This window comes from Melanerpes formicivorus, unplaced genomic scaffold (assembly GCF_026170545.1).
Source record: "Melanerpes formicivorus ecotype bairdi unplaced genomic scaffold, bMelFor1.0.p_v2 SCAF_1, whole genome shotgun sequence".
Lineage (NCBI taxonomy): Eukaryota > Metazoa > Chordata > Aves > Piciformes > Picidae > Melanerpes > Melanerpes formicivorus.
In genome coordinates, this window is record NW_027142353.1 from 68,502,650 (window position 1) to 68,524,164 (window position 21,515).

General features: G+C 47.6%; 1 long non-coding RNA gene across 2 annotated transcripts; it reads right to left on the bottom strand.

Annotated features, from left to right (window-relative positions):
- Positions 1-9,272: 9,272 nt before the first annotated feature.
- On the bottom strand, positions 9,273-20,488 carry LOC137444855 (uncharacterized). 2 transcript variants are annotated; one of them, XR_010988287.1, is made up of 6 exons: positions 20,368-20,488; positions 20,116-20,177; positions 17,376-17,501; positions 17,124-17,185; positions 14,605-14,730; positions 9,273-10,121 (listed from the first exon to the last, which is right to left on the bottom strand). It is a non-coding gene; the product is annotated as an uncharacterized lncRNA (long non-coding RNA). The 2 variants fall into 2 exon arrangements; XR_010988288.1 differs by lacking the exon at positions 9,273-10,121 and adding an exon at positions 14,333-14,414.
- Between the last annotated feature and the right edge of the window lie 1,027 nt (positions 20,489-21,515).

The following is a 21,515-nucleotide window of genomic DNA, read 5'->3' on the forward strand; positions in this document are numbered from 1 at the left end:
TTAAGACTCAGCCTGCAAGGTGCTGGGCCATCTCCTTTAAACTACACTATCACCTAGAAAGGTTGGACCAGATGTTCCTTGGGATCCCTTCTGACCTGGCATTCTGCGAGTCCGTGGATGTCCGGGTGCGTTCACACATTTTGTTCTGCAGATAGGACAGGAAGTTGTTTAATGTTGGCCTGTAAAGCAGCTCAGGAGATGGGCAGTGATGCATTCAGCTGGACTGACACAGCCCAGTAACATCCCTGTGCTCTCAGTCACGTGCCTGATACGGCAGCCACTGTTTGTCCCCAAACCCCGAAGCTCAGAGCCTCAGCTCTGTTCTACAACATGAAAGCACACACACTTTGTCCCTCTGCACAGGGATTCCCATATGACAGTGCCCTTAGCAATACCATTATCTTCATCTGTCCTGCCCTTTCTCTGCTCTTTCACTAATATTTGGATGAAGCTGCTAGATGTATCTCAGTTGATTTGTCTTTGCACACCCACTTACCCTGGCTCTCTCTATTAGCTCTTTCTTTCCATATATCCTCTTCTCTTCCAGATGTTTCTGTTGGATTAATCAGGGCAATGTATAGAAACTTACTTTCTATACCTTTACCCTTCTCCTTGCCCTCTCCTTGCCTTCTTCCTGCATCTGTCACCATCCCCTTGCTGCTGTACTCTTCCTCAACACTTTTCTCTGGGCAATAGGCTCAGAGGTAGTGTTTGTTGTTCCATGGTGTATTCAGCTACTTACACTGGTACAGGAAATGGTGGGAAGAAGCAAGTCCTGAAGAAAAGCAGAGGTGAGGAAAACTGGTGACTTCCAGTGCTTCTGTCAAAAGACAGGTCTGTGCTGAGCCAAGTTGGTTTCCTCTGTGAGTTTAAAGCTTGCAATGGACCTTGCTCCTTATAAGTAAGTGGCATACTAACCCAGGAAACCATCTGCTAACATGTGAGCTCAGTACCTCCTGGTTCTTTTATCCTGAAGTCTCTTAGAAGTTTACCTCTTAAACAGCTATTGCCTTCAAGCTATAGTTACTTAAAACTTCACTGCATGAATGAACATGTGGCTCAGAGCTCTGCAGAGCAGAAAAAGCAGACACTGAGCTGAAGGAGAGTCGCTGATAGCTGTTGGTGTGACACAGAGTTTGGGTTCCATCTGCTAGGAGCTGGTGGCCCAGTCCAATGTGTGTAGCTATATATCAAAACATTAATCACTGCTTTACAGTAAGCTCCAGTGTTTGGAAGCAGTGGAGCAATCACTGTTTCAATAAAGACTTTGTTGTTGTTGTTGTTCAGTGGGATTAAAAAAGAAGTCAATAATTTCTTGATTCATATCTAACATTAGGAAAATCTCTGAGGGAGTAAACAAGGAAGTCTTCTTCTTCTGACCAAGGATCTTGCCAAGTCAAACCCCAGCCTGTTGTGTGAATACTGCCATAGAATTTTCTATAGTCTGATGTTTATCTAGCAGTGGGAAAGGGATCCAGATGATATGATTCATTTGCCTCCTAGGAGTATTCCTGATGGATGTGTAGCAGTGCTCAGTCCACTCCAGCTGAAACTCTGACCAGAGATGGAGTTTCTTCTGCTCTACAGGTAACAGTTTCTCAGCCAAGTAATGCTTCCCTTCTGGGAGCCATCGGGTCTGTTTAGCATAGGTGCATTTAATTATTACTTACTTTGTATTATTCACCATTAATCTATTCATCTCTGAGCTGTCTTCCAGTAATACAGTATGCAATATATACAACATCTGGCATTTGGAACTTGCTCTCCCATCCCTTCCCTGTGGGTAAAGAGGAACACACTGCAGCACGCTCCAGAGGGAGCTGGCACTGAGTATGTTCATCTTTGGGGGTTGGTTTTATTTTCTTACAACTGTCCATAATCCTGTGGATTTGTATGAGAGACATTTGTGTTTCTTTTTGCTTCATTATGTGAGATAAAAGCAGTGTAGTGCCTCTGCCTTTCAGAGATTTGCTGCACCCAGGCTTTGTCTGGTAAATGAGAAAAGCCTACCTTCTGAAACCAGGAAACAAGGCTGGCTGGGGGTTGTATCATCTGAAACCAGAAAACAAGGCTGGCTGGGGGTTGTACCATCTGAAACCAGAAAACAAGGCTGGCTGGGGGTTGTACCATCTGAAACCAGAAAACAAGGCTGGCTGGGGGTTGTACCATCTGAAACCAGAAAACAAGGCTGGCTGGGGGTTGTATCATCTGAAACCAGAAAACAAGGCTGGCTGGGGGTTGTACCATCTGAAACCAGAAAACAAGGCTGGCTGGGGGTTGTACCATCTGAAACCAGAAAACAAGGCTGGCTGGGGGTTGTATCACCTACAATCAGAAAACAAGGTTGGCTGGGGGTTAGAGTGGTACTGGGGCTCCAGAGACCCACGTGCAAAGTTCAGCTCTGCTCCAGCTTCCTGGCATGGGTGAATCACTGTGTAACAGGAAGGGAAAGCATCCTTCTCCCACATGCCGTTGTCTCACTTTGTACTCCCCAACATTTCAGAGGAGTCTGCAGCATATTTACAGCATAAAGCTTAAGTGCCAGGTTTGTCTCAGGTATTTGAGCTATGTTATCTTCAAAACAGGACAGCAGCAAGACTTTTTGGTGGCTGAGGATCACTCTTTCAATCTACCTGGGTTCTTCCTCTGTTCTCCCATCATCAGGAGTGTTAGCATGTCCTTTAGCTACTGCTCCTGCACTTGTAAACCTTGCCAGCACTCCTCCCTGATCTGTGTAGAGACCCATTATGAGGATGTGGCTCTGCTTTAAAGAATTATTCCCATGTGAACTTTGTGTCAAAGAAAGCCTCCGGCTCTCCCAGGCGACAGGCACTCCTCCAGCACTCAGGAGCAAGGCAACTCAGTGCACACTGGGCTCACAGAGCCCAGGCCACACAGGTTTGTCTTCAGGTAGGTGAGATAAGAACCTGTTCCAGTGATTAACCCAGACAAAAGGTTGGAGAGGACAAGACAGTATGTACCTACTTCTCAAACAGCTTTGTGACTAAACATAAATACCTTCTCCCATCTTTGTTGTTTCTCACTGTTGGCCTTTTTACACCTATAAAAGGAGGGGTGATCTGTCTTGCTGTGTCTCTGCCAGGACTGCAGGCAACACACAGCCACCATCCAGCGTTGTTTTGCCAGATATAGACTGTCAAAATGGAAGGAATGAGTCAGTGGTGTGCAAGGGAAGAACAACACTATGAATACCTATTTCATGTGTGTTCCTGCCTCCTTGTCTTGCAGACGAGGGTTTGGAATCACGGAGGTTTTCAGCAGGAAGCCTCCCAGGTGTCCTACACACTGTTTTACCTGTGCATTGGTACTGATGGGCTCCATACATGCACATTCAGAGATGCAGCCTTGCCCTGTAGGATAGTTAGGAGTATTTTCCTTGTTGGAACTTCTTCAGAGGCTAGTTCCTAGCTCCAGCTTTGGGAAACTGCTAGAACTGAGCATGGGAGAGAGCCTGTCAGGCCTGCCTGCTGCAGCCTAAGCGTTGTTTCCAGAAGCTGAACGGTGGTGTCCTGCCAAGCTGGGTACCTGGAATGGGAACTGTGATTGTGCCCAGGGGGGTGCTTGTGCACTGCAAAGTGTGTCCTACAGGTGGAGTGATTTGTTTAATGCTTTGGGGTGGCTCTTGGCATTTGCAGGTTAATTGGTAGGTGCAGCATCACTCAGGGCAATCTGACAAACTCATTTCAAAGCAAGTGTTTGACACAGAACAATAAGGCAAAAAAATGTCTTCAGCATTCAGACAGCAGAGGGAAAATTTCCTGTTAAAGGAAGTTACAGAGACAGTGGAATAGCCACAAGACAAAGATTTAAAGCAACAATTAAGCTGGTTTTAATCACTCCTCCTCTCCCTTCAGTATTGCAGACGGGATGGGCAGACTCTCTGCTCACAGCTTTTTTTGCTATTTAAAGGGATAAAGAATTGCAGCACTTCAGGCTTTCTGCACTCCAAGGATTCTCTCTTCTCTTCCTTCACAGTTTGTCTCAAAACCCACTCACTGGCACAGTGAGTGCTCTCACTTTGTTAGCATCCAAAATTTTCCTTACTACAAAAGCAGGCTCTGGGCAGCCTGATCTAGTTGAGGATGCTCCTGCTTACTGCGGAGGGGGTTGGACTGGATGACCTTTGGAGGTCCCTCCCAACACAGACCATTCCATGATTCTCTCTCTGATGCGAAAGAGTTCCTGATACTGTACGTTGCAGCTGTAAATGCCTTGGGCTTAGGCCTGTGAACATGTAGTTGAGGGCTTAGTTGATTCACAGAGCAATGGTCACATCCTGGTGACTGCTGGAGCATACTCCATGGGAAACATGGCCTGATTGCAGGGAACTCATTCCCCGGTGGCTGGGGATGGAGCGTGCAAAGGGCCAGTACCACAAAATAGCTGAAGTGTTAGAAGTTCACTGCTGGTGAACCTCTCAGCCAGTTGTTGATGTGGCCGTATCCTGTTATTGTCTTCCCCAGCATGAATCTCAAATATTCAACTAGGACTTTCATCAGACAAACACAATAACCTTGAAGAATAGTTCAACCAACCCCAAGGCATCTAATCTTCTGGCATCAGCCTTAAAGAGGAATTGCTCGTCATGGACAGGGCTGTATTCTGAAATTAACTTTTGACACAGAGATAGGAGTCTGATGTAATTGTTCTGGGGTTGGATGTAAAATACCAGGCCTGGCTTTGATCCCTCAACCCACTGAGCGTCTACACAAAGCTCCCATGTAATGCCTTTTCTCAGCTCTGATTCATGGTGAGCTAAAAAAAGGTTCCTGGGCAGGTAATCACCAGAACTCTTGGCACGAGGACAGAGTAGGTGAAACGACTGCTAAACCAAACCATAATAAACTCTTCCTGCTGATCAAGGCTCATTAAATGTTTTATTAGTCTTGCCTGCAATTCTCTGTATGTAGGTTTTGCAGATGATCTTCAAGCTGAGCCAAAACACACATGGTGAATTATTCTGACCTTGCTCAGCACAGCTTTACACTGCTGCATGTGTGCCTGTGAGAAGCTTTCTCACGAGCCACATCTGAGGCCTGTCAGGTGCATTTGCCACACGGGAAAATGCAGCACGTCATTCAGCTCTGGGGATGAAAGGCAGCGCTGCTTAATGACAGGGACTGAACGTGCTGCCCTTGATCACAGTGGGCCATGCCCTAGGCAATCTGTTAAAAGGATTTTATACCACCAACAATGGCCCCAGATTAATCCAAACAAAACCAAAATAAAAGATGCACCATCACAAGACTGCACACAGCACAAAGTCTAAACTCTGCAGCGGGAACGTACCTTCCTGCTGCAATCCCTGCAGCAGTCCCTTTGCTGCTGCTGCTTTCTCTGCTGTACTGTTGTGATAGTTTAGAGTCACCTCCTGTGAGTTACTGTGTGCAGCTTCACACCCTCTGGAGCAGTGCCAGGAGGATTATTTCTATTCAAATCTGCTGCACTTGCAGTTCGAAGACTCGTGGCCCTGGGTGTTGTACCAGCTCAAAGGAAAAGATGATTACACCCAAAAACCTATGGAAAATCCAAGTGGGAATGATGGTCTTAGGGAAGGGGGCTTTACAGAAGGGTGTCTAGTGAGAGGACACGAGGATATGGTTTCAAGCTGAGGGAGAGTATGTTCAGACTGGATCTTAGGAAGAAGTTCTTCAGTGTGAGGGTGGTGAGACTCTGGAATAGGCTGCCCAGGGAGGCTCTGGATGCCTCCTCCCTGGGGCTGTTTAAGGCCAGGTTGGATAAGGCCATGAGCAGTGGAGTCCAGTTGAGAGGTGTCCTTGCCCATGTCAGGGGAGCTGGAGCAGATGTTCACTGAAGTCCCTTCCAGCCTAAGCCATTCTGCGAGTCTCATGGAGGAGATCAGCTCCAAATGGTGGGGTGAGAATCCCTAAATGCTGCAGCAAGTGCTGAAATGATGCTGGGGACAGGGAAGAGCACTTGGATGTTGTATATTCTACTGCTGGTTTTGCAGAACATCAGGAGGGGAATGCATCCAATCTGAACACATTCCAATGGAAGCACCTAAGCAGTACCCTGAACTGTACTAAGAATCTATCGTTTAAAGGTTGGAACCCACATGGTCCATGTGATCAAAGGGAAGAGGCAAGTGTCTTTGGAAACCTCCAGAGGCAGACTTCCAGTTGAGCTTCAATGGGCTTTCCCACTGGCAGCCTTCAAGAGCAGCCAGCTCTGCGGTACAGCAAGCCCAGCCTGCACAGGACACGCATCGTTATCCTTGGGCTTGGAAATTTAAGGCACAAATTACTTGCCTGAATTACCCTGATTAAACCCCACTCAGACTCAGGGCCAGTTCTGCCTTGGGTAAGTAGCATTTACAGTTCCTCCCCTCATCTGCATTGTGTCTGTTTTAACTCTGCTGCAGTGCAGATGTTCTGTGCTGTTAATATTTGATGCTCAACACCCGTAAGTTGGCTGCAGATCAGCAGTGGGGTGACTCCCAGCATTTCATTAATGAGGTCTGTTGCAACAATTCAGGATGATTATACACACCATAAGATCTTTATTATTAGCTAGTCTTCATTATTATCCTCTAGTCTTTGTTATTATTATCTCACATCACAGAGCTGCATCTAGCCACACAGATTTTTCTTTCTAGTTAAATAATTGTTTCACATTTCTGCAGGGTATGAAAAATAACCTCCCCAGCTTTAAGTAGGACATGGAAACAGTGATGGATTCGAGGGATTATCAGAACTAGTGGACACAAATCTGGGTTTCTGATGCTACATCATATCAATAGGCAAATTGTCACCAGGGTACTTGACTCTGAATGCCTCATTTTTCTCCTTGAGAACAAGAAAGTCTGTGTCTCTCAGGATGTTGTGAATCTTAATTGACTAATATTTTCAAAGTACTTTGTGCTGCTCAGATGAAAGCCTTTGCTAAATGCTAAGTATTATTACATGTTCAGCTCATGTCTGGAGCAATTTTTTAAAGCAAACCATATGAAAAGCAGAATTAAGAATGGAAATGCTGATCCAGCCATTAATTACTTCACATCAGAGAGCGGGCAGAGGGTCTCCTTTTATGTTGTTTATTTCAAACAAACAGCTCTGGGAATCTCCTGTGGAAGTGCAATGCAAAGCCCAAAGCCCTTTCATGGGTATTTTTGGTTTATCGCCACATGAGTCTCAAATTCATCATGTGGAGAGAATGTGGAGCGCATTTTTTTCTCCTGTACACACTCACTTTCCCACAACGAACAAAATCCATTTTCTTGCACAGTTTGTCTGCTTCTTCACCCAGGGGTAACAAAATAACCCAGAAAGCAGGAACACCCTGTCCCTGAACCCTGGTGGGAAGTAAATAAATAAATAACTAGCTACAAGAGGGCTGATTCGAAGGCTTCCCAGGCAGACCTGCATGGTGTGCAGTGACCACTGACACGCGGTGTCAGAGCTCCCAGAGCTCCTAATTCCTTAGCTATTGCTCAGCAGTGAGTAATAAAGCCTAGCTCAGTGACTCATGCAGGCTCTGAAATGCAGCTGAGTGTGTGTCAATAAGCATCCAGGTTTTAGAGAATGTGAGTGGGAAGAGGAAGATCTCTTGTAGCTGCCTGCACTGGAAGGAGGGAGAAGCCTGGCAGGCTGCGAGGGTGCTTGTGCACTTCAGTTCACAGCTGTTGTTACGCAGGCCGCCGTGCCACAGCTTCCCAGCACATTCAGTACTCAAAGGAATTCTGCTGCTGTATTTTGTCTTCGCTTCCACCCCTCCTTCCAGCACACACACGTAGACTTCACTCTTTTGCAGACTTAATCCCTCAGTTATCAAGATTTCACTGCTAGAGATAGCAACCTTGAGTTAGCTGTCAGCTGAAAGCCTTCTCTGGCTGCAAGAAAAGCTTATCTTTTCCCCAAGAGCAGGGCTGGTGTGAATACACAGTGAGTGAAGGGGGCAGCCAGCTCCAGCAAGAGGAAAACAATCTTTGCTGCATCTCAGTTTCCAAACTCCAGGCACGCACGCCAGGCTTGTCTCAAGTGTTTTCTAAGGATTAATCCTAATCAGTGTTGGCTGTTTAAGCATTAGATGGCAGGTCAGATACACCTCCAAGCTTCAGGACGACAGGTGGCAGGCACTTCCCAGCTGGTGATCAACCACCCTTTGAACTCTTGGCTTAGGATGGGAGAAAGTGCCCTCTGGAGACACCTTTGTTTGCTCAAGATTAGACTCTGTTCACCCAGTCTACACTAGCCATTCTGCTCTCAGTAGTTTAGCAGTACCTAATGTCTTAGGAGCACTTACATGGTTGTGGGCTTCACAAGGTCCTTCATTAATTTCCTTCTGTTACACAGAAGAAGTTTGGAGGATTTGTTCCACCAACACTCCGTTGCTCACTGCTCTGAACCCTTATAGATTCTGCTAATTGAATGTCAAAGGACAGCTGAGTACTCCGAGAGCTGTTCATGACTGTGTTGACATTCACAGCTCCATTTCAGAGAAATATCACAGAATCACTGGATGGCTTGGGTTGGAAGGGACTTTAAAGATCATCTAGTTCCACCTCTCCTGCTATGGGCAGGGATACCTTCCACTAGCCAAGGTTGCTCAAGGCCCCTTGTCCAACCTGGCCTTGAACCCCACCAGGAAGGGGGCATCCACAACATCCCTGAGCAACCTGTTCCAGTGTCTCACCAGCCTCACTGTAAAGAAATTCTTAATACCTGCTCTAAATCTGCTCTCCTCAAGCTTAAAGCTGCAGAGTATGAACAAATCCCCACACTGCTGCTAGCTCCATCATTCATCCTGTGGAAACCCTTTGATCTTAGCAGGTCTTCAGATTCTAGAGGTGATCTGTAATTTCTGTGTGCATTTCAAACTTGGCATAGCTCTCTACCTTCCTCCTCCACTATTCCTTCCACTGCTGTCCATACTGATGTTGGGATACAGACATACAGTTTTACATCAATTTTGACAGCAGTTTAGGACACAAAGTTATTTTTGTATCAAATTGCTTGTTAATATTCTGCAGGAGTGTCTCCACATTTAAGAACAGCTCACTGCAGTCTTTGCTGCTTGCAGACTTCTCTGTATTGGTGATGAACCACCTCCACTCAGCCCCCAAGAATAAACTTACTCATCAGCATTGCACATGCCAACAGGTGTTAAGTCCGAGCTCTCTAGGGATGAACAGCCTTGCTCCAGCCTTCTCTCCTATTCTAGGAGTAACACAAACCAGTTCACTGTTCAAGATTCATCATGGCACAAAGCAGCCATTTCACACACTTCACCATTACAATGTTTTATTTCCCAAGTAGCAGATAGCAATTCATAAAACTTTCACATTGGGAAGCCTCCTAGACATCTGCATGGACCCAGTAGCCTGTATGGATGTGCTGGTGGCCCAGTCCAATGTGCTTCACATCATGGCTACAAGTAGAGACTGTTCTTGTTTTGCATACTAACTCAGTCACTCCCTTTGCAATGTCAAAATCCCCCCCTGTGAGCTAAAGAATGTCTATTTACAAAAAACCCCAAACAACTCTGAAATAAACAAACCCCAGATTAATTTCTGTCTGGTAGTGATATGATTGCTGTCTTCTCTCCCTCCCTCAAAGAAATCTCTCTCTGACACATAGTCCTGGCAACTCATGCTGCAGGATTTTACAGCATCAGCAGGGCCAGCTGTCCACCTCCTTTGCCAGAAGTTAATTTCTCAGAGCAGAGTCAGCAGAAGCGAAGATCTGCCCAGAGCCCAGCAGTTCAGTGCAAAGTCTGGAGCTTCAGCTGGAGCTTGGCAGGCCACAATTTTTACTGATGGGCAGCAGTTCTGATTGGAAACTGAACACATTAGTGTCCCTTCCTGCAGTTGCCTCACACACACAGACTCCCTGACAGAAAGTGTATAACCTAACCTGTGTTGTATATTCACAGCAGAGCCTCTGAGAGAGATTTCTCAGCACACTATCACAAGTTATTAGCTTTCAGCAGTGCCAGCTTCCCTGCATTTCTGTTACATGGCCTGTTAAGGTGCTAATTTCCTATGTCCTTGTCTCTGGTAAGTGTGCATTTGTAATTATAAGCACTCCAGAAAAATGCAGTGTGTTTGGAATGAAGTTATCAAGTCTGCTGAACTTCTGCTCCTGTATAGAAGAGAAAAACTGAGGTCAAAAAAAGCGACAATGATTTATATCAGTCAAAAATCAAGGCCCACTGACTTAAAAATTGTTGCCCTGGCATTGTACTGCAATCACTGTCCCTGGAGGTGTTCAAAAAACATACAGACATGGCACTCTGGGACAGGGTTTAATGGCCAGGGTGGCGGTGGGTAAGGGTTGATGAGCTTAGAGGTCTTTTCCAACTGAAAGAATCTTATGATTCTATGATCTTAAAAGCCACAAGAGACTCAAAGTCTCCTACAATCAGACTCAAAGGCTTTTTGGAAGACTACCTTGGAGATTATAGACTTTATTGAAGACTTGATGGACAGACAAAACTTTTGTATTGCCAAAAAAGAGCACTTAATGCCAAGCCCAGCAAACCTTTCTGCTTTACTTATGTAAACACCATGCTTTTAAGCTGCATGATTTAAGAAGCCTGCCACATTTTTCCTTTCTTCTATCACTGCATAGGACTCTGCAAAACATTTATGCTGACTTCACACACAGTGTTTTCAAATGGCAGGTACGAGAGTGTGCCGGTGGCTGAGTACATCTGCACCTATTCAACAGTACTGCTGACCTCTCAAGCTACTTCTCACTTTCAGCTGTTTACTTTCCTTATCAGCCCACTACCTCATCAATATACCTCTGAAGAGCTCTGTCATGCATAGCTGGATGAACAGCAAAGTTCAGTAGGAGGCTGCTGCCCTCTGTGAACTGGTTGTCGCTTGGAAACTTCACGCTGGTGTTTTCCTTTTGCCAAACAGTTTAAAGAAAGCAGGCTTTTGGATACAGCACTGAGGGGATGATTTTACTAGGAGGCCATGACTGCAATTCACTTGGTAGCTGCTGATTGTTAATTGCAAAGCTAAGACAGTTAAACAGAGGCCAGATGGGTTAGAGTGGATTTCTAAAGGGGCGTTGAACCATACTGACATCAGTTTCCCCAAGGGCCTGCAAAGTCTTCAGCAGATGAATTCCTCCAGTTTTCATTCTTGCTACAGTTCCTGTTGGAGACTTGCCTGCAGAGGAAGATCTCCTTTGGGATAGGAGTCAGTATATAGAATAATCCATGAGTATAGCACTTGGAAAACACTCCACATAACATTAAAAAAGCTTGTCTTCTAGGAAGAGAGATTCAAAAGTTTAAAGGATGACAACTGCCTTGGACTTGATGCTCTCAGGTCTTCTTCAACCTGGTTGATTGTGTGTGTGTGTGTGTGTGTGATTTCTAAGGAAAGATGATCCACATGTTTGTTTTCTTCAAAACCTTGTCTTCAGGAACAGTATCATCATGCTGGCTGTGAAAAATGTACTCTTGCACAGTATAGAGAACCACTTTTTAATTCAAAGTATCATTAAACTTAATAGCTGAACTCTAGCAGTATGAAGTTCCCTTGTAGCCAGCTGTTAAACCTCTGCTGCCTTCTATGGGAGGAAGCTCAAAGCTCCTACCCATGAAAAAAAAATCAGCTGTAAAAATGATCACAGTTCTGTGCATGTGTTTCACTCTACACTGATGCTGTTTAGCAGAAATGAAGATGTCTTTGCTGTTCTGCCAGTTTCTTTTCAGGAATTTGGACACTGAGGTTCATTCATGGACGTGAACTATGGGGTTAATGTCCTGCTCAGGATATCTGCAGTCAGATGGCAGGAAAACAAACCAAAAAAGCCAACATTTATATTAGAGATCATGGAGATAAACAGACTTCAGTCAATAAATCACATAAGGTTATTGAGTGAAGTATGTTTATCTCCACACTCATTTTTTATTCTAAGAGGTGTAAGCATAAACCATGACCATTATTACTTAACACTAGCCAATGCCAGGAAAGAGGTCCAAAGGTCTGATTAAGACCTTACGAGCACAGCCGCAGATGGTTTGTGTCCGGCCGATAGCAAAGTCTCTCACTGCTGAGCAACAACCTCCTGAGAATATATTTCAAGGAAGCAAGCTGTGACAAAGAGAATCTAATGACAGATGACAAAATGAGCAAGAAACTGATAGGATGTATGGATCCTGTTCCCAGCATCATGTGTGTGTGAGTATGTGACCAGGAACAAGAACCCTCTGCACACCCCTCCATCTGTAATGTGTAAGAGACAGCAGAGAGCTAGCACAGTGGCATTGACCAGGCTCATATGTAAAACAAACAAACAATGACCCCAAACTGACTTCAAACTCTGCTGCATGAGAAAGGCTGCAACAACAAAAAATATTTTTAAGACCAAAGAGGATTGTTATCCCATTGCAGGGACTTGATGCCTTATGGTGGAATGCAATCATCTGTGGTGCTTTGTCTGTACCTTTAGGTCAGGTGTTTGTTAAGAGGAGAACAGAAGGGTTCTGGGGCTGCTGCATCTGTCGCAGGCTTTTGTGAATCATTGTGGATTAAATATCAAATATACAATTGCTTGCATTTGGGAAAGGCTGGCACGGTGATCCCTGTGGTGCCTTCAAATCTCATGGTCTGACCCAGTCTGATACCCTGTATATGTCATATACATGGAGTCTGTAACTTCTAACTGAGCTAAAGAGCACCTTTATCTATCACACAGATTTCACTACACGTACATTATTCCTTAAGATCATCAAATCCAACCATTATCTAACTCTCCCAAGTCTGGTGCTAAACTATCTCCCTTAGCACATATGTATATACATTCTATACCACAATATGACAAAGTAGCCTAAATGATACAGCAGATGGAAACGTATGTGGAGAGCTCACCATAGCTATCCATGATTCATCTATACCACTGACACTTCTTCTTGCCACTGTCTGTTGCATAGAGGCCTCCCAGCCAAAACTCAGAGCCCCTGTTGTGTTAGGTTTCTGGTGTCGTGATGAACTTCAACAGTCAGCATGAATGGATAGTATAAAGTCTCTGCAAAGTTTAGTAAGCCAGGAGACACAAGGCTGCACAATGCCAAGAATTCTCCAGGCATGTGGCTTGAAAACCAAACCAATTTAAGTTTATAACTTCAGATCAATTAATTTCCTGAGAGGAAAGATAATTCTATAGGAGAATAGACACCATAAGGTCCCTCCTTTATGTGTCAGAGCTTCATAGTCTTGTAAGTTTAAAGAGTACTTCATTGGCATTCTATTAGATACCAAACTGTTAAAAGCAAGGCCACAGCACAAAAATGTTTCTTAAATTACTAAAGGGATAAATTAGCTTTTATATTAGCTCTGTCCAGAGGTGGATGAGGGGTGAGTTGAGAGTCTGAGGTATGTGAATTAAGTGACAGGCTACAATGGGTGATAATGCTGTGGCTGTTTATAAAAGGACACCCAATCAGGATGACAAAGGTGATGAGGCCTTCTACAGGCAGCCGATAGCACCCTCACAATTATAGGCCCTGGCTCTAATGAGGGATTTTTAACTACCCAGATATTTGCTGGAAGGCCTAATCAGCCAGCCATCCACTTCACAGAAGGTTCCTCCAGTGCATCAATGATAACTTTTTGAGGCAAATGGTGGGCAAGTAAAGTAGAAGAGGAGCAGTGCTGGATCTTACACTCAAGAACAAGGAGGGTATGGTTGAAGTGGTGAGGGTTGAGGGCAGCCTTAGCTGCAGTGACCATGCAATAGCGGAGTTCAGGATCTTATACTGCAGGAAGAGCATAACAAGCAGGACCACAATCCTGAAATTCAGCAGGGACAAATTTGGCCTTTTAAAACAATTACTAACAAAAACCCATGGAACAAGGAACTAGAAAGGATTTCATGAAAGTTGGTTAGCATTCAACACACCACTTCATGCAACCTCAGGATAGAGCATACAAATGGGTAGGAAGAAAACAAGAGGAGCCAGGCAAATGAGGGGAAAATGAGGGAACTACTGGGCAAACACAAGTGGAAAAAAGGAGCTTCCAGATGACAAAAGGAGGGACTAGAAGCTTAGGAGGAGGAAAATACCATACTCAGACAACGGAGGGAGGCAGCTAGGAAAGTTAAGGCCACAGACACCCTAGAGGCACCAGAGAAAGTATGGAAAAAGCAGGAGTTCCTTAAGCTAGAACAGGACAGGGAAGAGAACTACTACAAAATATGAACATCCATAAATGTGGGGGTAGTAAAAAGATGGTATCACGGGTACAGAAGGACAGTATTAGTCATTGATAGACCACTCTAATAGGGAAGAGATGACATGACTGAGGATTACAGTAAACTAAAACTTGCTCCAATATTAAACACGAAACAGAGAAATGAAAGGGAATCATGACCCAACGAGGTCAGCCACCGTGTCCCACACAGCCATTGGCTCTGCAAAGCGAAGGAGAACCAGGGCACTGCCTGTGTGCACCAACTCGCAAGCCTCCACATCATGCCCCTTGTCACCACCATCCCCAGCCCCACACACGGAGACTACCCTCCCCCAGATGACCTCACGGTCTCACCCACCACCTCGCTCTGTAAGAGCTCTTGCTCCCCTCAATGTCCCAATCCCTTCTACCTTCAGTCACGAGCCATCATGAAGAGGGCCAGATGAAACACGGGCAACTGGACCAACGCTCTTGTCTCCAAAACGGATCCCTCCGGGAATGGTCTCAAAGGAGCCGAGGCTGGGAATCTGGATGCCCTAGAAAAGAAGGAGAAGAAGAGGAGGAAGGGGGAAGAAGAAGAAGTGCATCCACTTCTTCTTCTTCCCCCTCTTCCTCCTAAAGGACGTCCACTTCCTCGTCTTCCTCCTCTTCCTCCTCACGACCAACCCGGAGGAGAACGCACAAGAGGGCAAAAATGAGCACGCAACACAAGAAGGAAACAAAGGGGCAGAAGAAGAGGACAACCCATTAAGAGGACAACCACGACAATGCAAGAGAAGGAAAATAGAGACCGTGCTCTCCCCAAAGCCACCAGCTTGACCTCTCATCCAGCATGTCTTCCCTAACCCACCATGCCTTCCCAGGCCCCATCAACTTCTGCCTCAAAGAAGCAAAAGGGAAACAATCACAAGAAGGGAGCCACGCAAGACTCTGCCATGCAGAACAAGAAGGGTACGACGCAGAGGAAAACCCATTAAGAGGACAACAAGGACAATGCAAGAGAAGGAAAGGACAACCGTGGTCTCCCCAAAGCCACCACCTTGACCTCTCATGCAGCATGTTTTCCTCAAGGCACCACACCCTCCCTGACACCACCACCTTCTCCCTCAAAGAAGCAAAAGGGAAACAATCACAAAAGGCAGCCACGCAAGACAGTGCCATGCAGAATAAGAAGGGTACGACGCAGAAGAAGAAGAAGAAGAGGACAACAAGGACAATGCAAGAGAAGGAAAAGGGCAACCGTGGTCTCCCCAAAGCCACCAGCTTGACGTCTCCTCCAGCATGTCTTCCCTAAGCCACCACGCCCTCCCCAACCCGACCACCTTCTGCCTCAATGCAGCAAAAGGGAAACAATCACAAGAAGGGAGCCACGCAAGACTCTGCCATGCAGAATAAGAAGGGTACGACGCAAAGGAAAACCCATTAAGAGGACAACAAGGAAAATGCAAGAGAAGGAAAGGACAACAGTGGTCTCCCCAAAGCCACCAGCTTCACCTCTCATCCAGCATGTCTTCCCTAAGCAACCACGCCCTCCCCGACAGCACCACCTTCTCCCTCAAAGAAGCAAAAGGGAAACAATCACAAGAAGGGAGCCACGCAAGACTCTGCCATGCAGAATAAGAAGGGTACGACGCAGAGGAAAACCCATTAAGAGGACAAGGACAATGCAAGAGAAGGAAAGGACAACCATGGTCTCCCCAAAGCCACCAGCTTGACGTCTCATCCAGCATGTCTTCCCTAAGCAACCACGCCCTCCCCAACACCACCACCTTCTCCCTCAATGAAGCAAAAGGGAAACAATCACAAGAAGGGAGCCACGCAAGACTCTGCCATGCAGAATAAGAAGGGTACGATGCAGAGGAAAACCCATTAAGAGGACAACAAGGAAAATGCAAGAGAAGGAAAGGACAACAGTGGTCTCCCCAAAGCCACCAGCTTCACCTCTCATCCAGCATGTCTTCCCTAAGCAACCACGCCCTCCCCGACAGCACCACCTTCTCCCTCAAAGAAGCAAAAGGGAAACAATCACAAGAAGGGAGCCACGCAAGACTCTGCCATGCAGAATAAGAAGGGTACGACGCAGAGGAAAACCCATTAAGAGGACAACAACGATAATGCAAGAGAAGGAAAAGGGCAACCGTGGTCTCCCCAAAGCCACCAGCTTGAAGCCTCATCCAGCATGTCTTCCCTAAGCCACCACGCCCTCCCCAACCTCACCACCTTCTGCCTCAATGCAGCGAAAGGGAAAGCATCACAAGAAGGGCGCCACCCAAGGCAGCGCCACGCAGAATAGGAAGGCCACGACGCAGAAGAGGAAGAAGAGGACGACGCAGAAGCAGGGAATCCTTAAAATCATTCGGGTTGGAAAAGACCTTGAAGGTCATTGACTCCAACTGTAACCCAACCAACTCTAAAATAGATCCTGAAGCGCCACATCTACACGCTTCTGGAACACCTCCAGGGATGCTGACTCCACCGCCTCCCTGGGCAGCCTCTTCCCATGACTTCTGCTTCATCTCCCTCTTCCTCTTCTCTGCCGTTCCCATGTTTTCACCATCCCCACCCAAGCCCACCATGTGCGCTCTCCAACAGGACCAAGGAAAACAAGGGCACCAGGCAGCACACCTGATGGGAAAGGGGACAACACACAACAAGAGCAAGAGGATGATGACAAACGACAAGTAGAAAAGAAAGGCGATGTCGTCAGCTGTGCCCGTGACGACCACGATGATCATGATGACTGCTGCTGCTGCTGCTATTGCTGCTGCTGCTGCTGCTATTGCTGCTGCTGCTATTGCTGCTGCTGCTGCTACTGCTGCTACTGCTACTGCTGCTACTGCTACTGCTGCTACGTAGGGCGGAGAGTGTAGAACAAGATGAAGAAGAGAAAGAGAGGAGGAGGAAGAGGAAGAGAGGAAGAGGAACCTACCTTGCGCAGCAGAAGCTGTTGTCCAACGTGGTCAGCCACCGTGTCCCACACAGCCATTGGCTCTGCAAAGCGAAGGAGAACCAGGGCACTGCCTGTGTGCACCAACTCGCAAGCCTCCACATCATGCCCCTTGTCACCACCATCCCCAGCCCCACACACGGAGACTACCCTCCCCCAGATGACCTCACGGTCTCACCCACCACCTCGCTCTGCAAGAGCTCTTGCTCCCCTCAATGTCCCAATCCCTTCTACCTTCAGTCACGAGCCATCATGAAGAGGGCCAGATGAAACACGGGCAACTGGACCAACGCTCTTGTCTCCAAAACGGATCCCTCCGGGAATGGTCTCAAAGGAGCCGAGGCTGGGAATCTGGATGCCCTAGAAAAGAAGGAGAAGAAGAGGAGGAAGGGGGAAGAAGAAGAAGTGCATCCACTTCTTCTTCTTCCCCCTCTTCCTCCTAAAGGACGTCCACTTCCTCGTCTTCCTCCTCTTCCTCCTCACGACCAACCCGGAGGAGAACGCACAAGAGGGCAAAAATGAGCACGCAACACAAGAAGGAAACAAAGGGGCAGAAGAAGAGGACAACCCATTAAGAGGACAACCACGACAATGCAAGAGAAGGAAAATAGAGACCGTGCTCTCCCCAAAGCCACCAGCTTGACCTCTCATCCAGCATGTCTTCCCTAACCCACCATGCCTTCCCAGGCCCCATCAACTTCTGCCTCAAAGAAGCAAAAGGGAAACAATCACAAGAAGGGAGCCACGCAAGACTCTGCCATGCAGAACAAGAAGGGTACGACGCAGAGGAAAACCCATTAAGAGGACAACAAGGACAATGCAAGAGAAGGAAAGGACAACCGTGGTCTCCCCAAAGCCACTACCTTGACCTCTCATGCAGCATGTCTTCCCTAAGCGACCATGCCCTCCCCAACACCACTACCTTCTCCCTCAAAGAAGCAAAAGGGAAACAGTCACAAGAAGGGAGCCACGCAAGACTCTGCCATGCAGAATAAGAAGGGTATGACGCAGAGAAAACCCATTAAGAGGACAACAAGGATAACGCAAGAGAAGGAAAAGGACAACCGTGCTCTCCCCAAAGCCACCAGCTTGACCTCTCATCCAGCATGTCTTCCTCAAGGCACCACACCCTCCCTGACACCACCACCTTCTCCCTCAAAGAAGCAAAAGGGAAACAATCACAAAAGGCAGCCACGCAAGACAGTGCCATGCAGAATAAGAAGGGTACGACGCAGAAGAAGAAGAGGACAACAAGGACAATGCAAGAGAAGGAAAAGGGCAACCGTGGTCTCCCCAAAGCCACCAGCTTGACGTCTCATCCAGCATGTCTTCCCTAAGCCACCACGCCCTCCCCAACCCGACCACCTTCTGCCTCAATGCAGCAAAAGGGAAAGAATCACAAGAAGGGAGCCACGCAAGACTCTACCATGCAGAATAAGAAGGGTACGACGCAAAGGAAAACCCATTAAGAGGACAACAAGGAAAATGCAAGAGAAGGAAAGGACAACCGTGCTCTCCCCAAAGCCACCAGCTTGACCTCTCATCCAGCATGTCTTCCTCAAGGCACCACACCCTCCCTGACACCACCACCTTCTCCCTCAAAGAAGCAAAAGGGAAACAATCACAAAAGGCAGCCACGCAAGACAGTGCCATGCAGAATAAGAAGGGTACGACGCAGAAGAAGAAGAAGAAGAGGACAACAAGGACAATGCAAGAGAAGGAAAAGGGCAACCGTGGTCTCCCCAAAGCCACCAGCTTGACGTCTCCTCCAGCATGTCTTCCCTAAGCCACCACGCCCTCCCCAACCCGACCACCTTCTGCCTCAATGCAGCAAAAGGGAAACAATCACAAGAAGGGAGCCACGCAAGACTCTGCCATGCAGAATAAGAAGGGTACGACGCAAAGGAAAACCCATTAAGAGGACAACAAGGAAAATGCAAGAGAAGGAAAGGACAACAGTGGTCTCCCCAAAGCCACCAGCTTCACCTCTCATCCAGCATGTCTTCCCTAAGCAACCACGCCCTCCCCGACAGCACCACCTTCTCCCTCAAAGAAGCAAAAGGGAAACAATCACAAGAAGGGAGCCACGCAAGACTCTGCCATGCAGAATAAGAAGGGTACGACGCAGAGGAAAACCCATTAAGAGGACAACAACGATAATGCAAGAGAAGGAAAAGGGCAACCGTGGTCTCCCCAAAGCCACCAGCTTGAAGCCTCATCCAGCATGTATTCCCTAAGCCACCACGCCCTCCCCAACCTCACCACCTTCTGCCTCAATGCAGCGAAAGGGAAAGCATCACAAGAAGGGCGCCACCCAAGGCAGCGCCACGCAGAATAGGAAGGCCACGACGCAGAAGAGGAAGAAGAGGACGACGCAGAAGCAGGGAATCCTTAAAATCATTCGGGTTGGAAAAGACCTTGAAGGTCATTGACTCCAACTGTAACCCAACCAACTCTAAAATAGATCCTGAAGCGCCACATCTACACGCTTCTGGAACACCTCCAGGGATGCTGACTCCACCGCCTCCCTGGGCAGCCTCTTCCCATGACTTCTGCTTCATCTCCCTCTTCCTCTTCTCTGCCGTTCCCATGTTTTCACCATCCCCACCCAAGCCCACCATGTGCGCTCTCCAACAGGACCAAGGAAAACAAGGGCACCAGGCAGCACACCTGATGGGAAAGGGGACAACACACAACAAGAGCAAGAGGATGATGACAAACGACAAGTAGAAAAGAAAGGCGATGTCGTCAGCTGTGCCCGTGACGACCACGATGATCATGATGACTGCTGCTGCTGCTGCTATTGCTGCTGCTGCTGCTGCTATTGCTGCTGCTGCTATTGCTGCTGCTGCTGCTACTGCTGCTACTGCTACTGCTGCTACTGCTACTGCTGCTACGTAGGGCGGAGAGTGTAGAACAAGATGAAGAAGAGAAAGAGAGGAGGAGGAAGAGGAAGAGAGGAAGAGGAACCTACCTTGCGCAGCAGAAGCTGTTGTCCAACGTGGTCAGCCACCGTGTCCCACACAGCCATTGGCTCTGCAAAGCGAAGGAGAACCAGGGCACTGCCTGTGTGCACCAACTCGCAAGCCTCCACATCATGCCCCTTGTCACCACCATCCCCAGCCCCACACACGGAGACTACCCTCCCCCAGATGACCTCACGGTCTCACCCACCACCTCGCTCTGCAAGAGCTCTTGCTCCCCTCAATGTCCCAATCCCTTCTACCTTCAGTCACGAGCCATCATGAAGAGGGCCAGATGAAACACGGGCAACTGGACCAACGCTCTTGTCTCCAAAACGGATCCCTCCGGGAATGGTCTCAAAGGAGCCGAGGCTGGGAATCTGGATGCCCTAGAAAAGAAGGAGAAGAAGAGGAGGAAGAGGGGGAAGAAGAAGAAGTGCATCCACTTCTTCTTCTTCCCCCTCTTCCTCCTAAAGGACGTCCACTTCCTCGTCTTCCTCCTCTTCCTCCTCACGACCAACCCGGAGGAGAACGCACAAGAGGGCAAAAATGAGCACGCAACACAAGAAGGAAACAAAGGGGCAGAGGAAGAGGACAACCCATTAAGAGGACAACCACGACAATGCAAGAGAAGGAAAATAGAGACCGTGCTCTCCCCAAAGCCACCAGCTTGACCTCTCATCCAGCATGTCTTCCCTAACCCACCATGCCTTCCCAGGCCCCATCAACTTCTGCCTCAAAGAAGCAAAAGGGAAACAATCACAAGAAGGGAGCCACGCAAGACTCTGCCATGCAGAACAAGAAGGGTACGACGCAGAGGAAAACCCATTAAGAGGACAACAAGGACAATGCAAGAGAAGGAAAGGACAACCGTGGTCTCCCCAAAGCCACCACCTTGACCTCTCATGCAGCATTTCTTCCCTAAGGGACCATGCCCTCCCCGACACCACTACCTTCTCCCTCAAAGAAGCAAAAGGGAAACAGTCACAAGAAGGGAGCCACGCAAGACTCTGCCATGCAGAATAAGAAGGGTACGACGCAGAGAAAACCCATTAAGAGGACAACAAGGACAACGCAAGAGAAGGAAAAGGACAACCGTGCTCTCCCCAAAGCCACCAGCTTGACCTCTCATCCAGCATGTCTTCCTCAAGCCACCACACCCTCCCTGACACCACCACCTTCTCCCTCAAAGAAGCAAAAGGGAAACAATCACAAAAGGCAGCCACGCAAGACAGTGCCATGCAGAATAAGAAGGGTACGACGCAGAAGAAGAAGAAGAAGAGGACAACAAGGACAATGCAAGAGAAGGAAAAGGGCAACCGTGGTCTCCCCAAAGCCACCAGCTTGACGTCTCCTCCAGCATGTCTTCCCTAAGCCACCACGCCCTCCCCAACCCGACCACCTTCTGCCT